The sequence below is a fragment of the Fulmarus glacialis genome, unplaced genomic scaffold, assembly GCF_000690835.1.
Source record: "Fulmarus glacialis isolate BGI_N327 unplaced genomic scaffold, ASM69083v1 scaffold20556, whole genome shotgun sequence".
Taxonomy (NCBI): domain Eukaryota; kingdom Metazoa; phylum Chordata; class Aves; order Procellariiformes; family Procellariidae; genus Fulmarus; species Fulmarus glacialis.
In genome coordinates this window covers 1-3,622 of record NW_009220265.1, presented here as the reverse complement: position 1 = coordinate 3,622, position 3,622 = coordinate 1, and positions in this window count along the sequence as shown.

Below are 3,622 nucleotides of genomic sequence, written 5' to 3'. Positions count from 1 at the left end.
AAAAAAAAAAAAAAAAGAAAGAAAAAGGCGGTGTCAGAGCTGGGCAAGGATTTTAGCAAAGCTTTTGTTGTCAGCTCTTGTTGGGAGGAGGGTTCGTCAAGGGAGGACTCCCAGGTGCCGGGAGGGGGTGGTCTGGGGGTGCACTGGGCTCTGGGGAGACCCCAGGACCCATCCCCTGTGAATCTGGGGTTGGCTGCAGAGGCCGGGGTTGCTCTGGGAGGGGGATTGCAGACACCCGAAACAGCCAGTGATGGTGAAGGAGTGCGGGCAGCGCTGGGCGGGGGTGCAAGGGCACTGGTGTCCCACCAGTGGCGTAGCTGGGGGGTTCGGAGGAAAGGCTGGAGCTGTCTGCTTGTACCATGCAAAAAGAAAAGATGTCTGAAACCTCAGCGCTTTGAAGGAAGGGAAAAATCATTTCAGGACCCCTCCAGTTCTCATCTCCATCACCCCCCCAGGCACCTTCATCCCTGCCGCTGCCCTCTGGGTTGTGCTGCCTGCAGCTGGGGGCTTGTCCCTGCTCCCCCTGCACCTCCCTGCCCGGCTGCTGCTGCGGGGCTTGGAGGTAAAAGGCATTAAAGCTTGTGAGCCTTTGGGTCTGACAGTGAGAGGGCTGGCTAAGTGGCTTCGGCAGGTTCCCCTGAGGGTGACACATTCTCCTTTCATCTGTGGACTGGACGGCTGCTCTCTGTGATGTTTATTTTAAGCAATTTTGCTGAATGCTGTGAATTATTCCCGTTCACTCATGAGTGGTGATCTTGAAAGCAATCTAAGAGGTTCAGATAAGCTTCCCAATAACTCGCAGTGAGATTATTTCTGCTCCCCTGCAAAAATCTCCTTGCTATAAAATGTGATGGGTGAACTGGCAGCCCGGTGCTGTTCAGCTCTCCCCTGTGCTGGCGATGCTGCTTGCACAGGTTCTTCTTTTTACAGAGAGAAGGACAAAGCGGCCGTTTGCCAGCGGGCTTTAGTGTGCTGAAGGTCCGTGTGCACGTTGTTATCTTGTGCCCAGTAACTCAAGATCCCCTCTTGCTTCCTTCATTAATTTCTAGCAAATTCATTTTGTATCTTGCTGTAGAGGTCAGTGTACTGAGACTTTTTTTTTCTAAAATCATCAGAAACAAGCGAGGCTGGAGGTTAAGGTTAGATTTGCAGCTACAAGACCCCCTTCAGGTTGTGCAAGCAGTGAGGGGGCTCACGGTCTTGCTTATATTGCTTTAATTGCAGAGAAATTCCACTGATTTTTGTACAGCTTATACCACGGCAGATAGAAACAGTTTTGTTAGAACAAGGTGGGCAACAGAATTTGGGCCTTTATATTGAAAACCTGTCCTTTAAGTGCCTCTCCAGCTCCTGCGGCTCCGCAATTGTAACAAATGCTTTTTCCATAAGATGTCAGTGTGGCACAGGACTTTAGATGCTTGTTTGTTACTTGTGGGAGTAATTCATCACAGGCAAACGATGGAAAGCCATCTTCTGGACCACCACCATGTTTCAGCTCATTTACAGCTCACAGTATTAATTTTTTCACTGATGAAGAGGCGAATTGCCGCGCTGATCCAGTGCCACAAAGGGACGATCGCTCATCTCCAGTGTTAAAATGGGCGTGAGATGTGCCCAGCAGCCCAGGTCTCTCCTCCTGCCTCTGCACGTTTGGCACTTTCATCCTCCCAACCCCATCGGGCTTCTTTCACACCCCAAAAAATCCAGCCTCAAATGCTCTCTCCTTCCTTCTGTGCATTTGAAACAATAAGCAGGAAAAAATATTGGTGTATTAATAATATTCTGGATATCTTTTATGCACCAGATGCAACCAAAATAGGGAGCCGAAAAAAATCCCCCGCTTAGTGATGCTTTTGGCTACTGTATGACTGTAATGGTGCGTGAGGAAAGGAAGGCAGGAGTCCATAAATGTGGGCAAATGTGGATATTTGGGCAATATTTTCTCTGAGCCTTTCACGGGATATTCTCCCCCCAGAAGCCAACGTGTGGGGAGAGCTGGAGGTGGCTTCACATCGGGCCAGCCACGTGCTCGGAGCCAGGTGCTTCGCTGGCTGAGCCATTGGTGAGCCCAGAGGAAGAAATAAGACATATTAGGAGAAATACAGTCTTACAGCAAATGAGAAACCCAGCCAGGGCTCCAAGCCACAAAACGCAAGGAACAACCCGGCAAGACTGCAGCTCTAACGCAGCGGGGAGTTTTATTTAACTCGGGGCTGCGTCGTGCTGTTTTTGCACTAGAAGGCTTTTCAGTATCGAGATTTGGCTCCTAACGTGGGACCGAGCTTTGTAACTAGAGCCCCGCGCCAGCTCCTCCTGCTCGCCCCGGCCCCGTCCTCCAGCGATGCTCCCCACGATGCTCCCCGCGATGCTCCCCGCGGCCGCCGGCTCCGGGCGAAGGGAGGAAGGATGCTTGTCCTCCCCGGCTTGGCCATCTGCAGGGAGGTGGGCTGGTGGCAGCAGCCGGTGCAGCGCTCCTCCGCTCCTGGCGTGGGCTTAATTGCCCTGCTGACGAAGCTGTGCTTGTCTAAGGGTTCTTAGTTTTGGATTTGTTAGGAAGGAGCAGCTCCAAAGGCTGCTGAAGCCCATGGAAAGCCTCCTGTTGACCTCATTAAGGGCTGGATCGATGCCTAGTGGCAGACAAAGGGCTCTCCCTGCGCAGCGCTGGCTGTGAGCGCAGCGCTACGCCAGCGGCAAGGACTTCGGGGGCCGAGGGGATTTATTTCCTCTCCGGGTAATGGGCACGCTTGGATAGTTCAGATATTGCATAGTCCTTTTCCTTCTCTAGTTTCAATTCGATATTTAAATCCAGTAATATGTGTAATAATCTGCATGTCTGGGATTAATATAACGTTATATGTTTCTTGAAAGCCTTGCTGATCCCGTAGTTAATTTAATCTTTTATTACCATTAACTAGCTCATGTGGTGTCCAGCAAGCCTGGGGAGTATGCTTTCCAATACCAACAGATGACAAAGAGATGAAAATATAATAGCAGATGAATTCCTCCTTTACCACAAAAGCAGCAACGACAACAAGACTCCAGCAAAGAGCCTTCTCCTGCTCGGAGAGTATTGTCTCACAGGCAGAGCACGTACTGTGCTGCTAACGGGAATTGCCAGGAAGTAATACTTATTGTCGAGGCTTTGAAATGGTAAAGGAAGAGATTATTGAAAGGCGTATCTCTGGCCTAGGAGCAGCCTGCACTTAACAGCTATCAATGCACAAGTGCCAAGAGGAAAATGTTAACCTCCCTGGTGCCAAAGAGACTCCGCGGATCCATTCTTTGGCTGCTGTGCAACATTATAAAATAGAAATAATGGCATGCTGGAAAATCTCTCCCTCTGGCAGAGCACGGCTTTGCCCGGATCGTGAGTGCCAACGCGGCAGCGTGCCGGTCCCCGCCAGCCTGGGCGTTGCAGGGAGCACGCATCGCGGTTTTGGGGGTGACTCCAGCACCCCGGCAGCTGTGGCCGTTCCTGAAGCACCCATCCCACCGCAGGCATCCCCTTCGGGTGCCGCTGCAGCCCGGACCCCAGCAGCTCCCGAGGGGCAGCGGGTGCATGGCGAGGCCGGGCTCCAGGAGCATGAGAGGGGCTGGAAGCCCCCGCTGCCGGTGTCCCGCC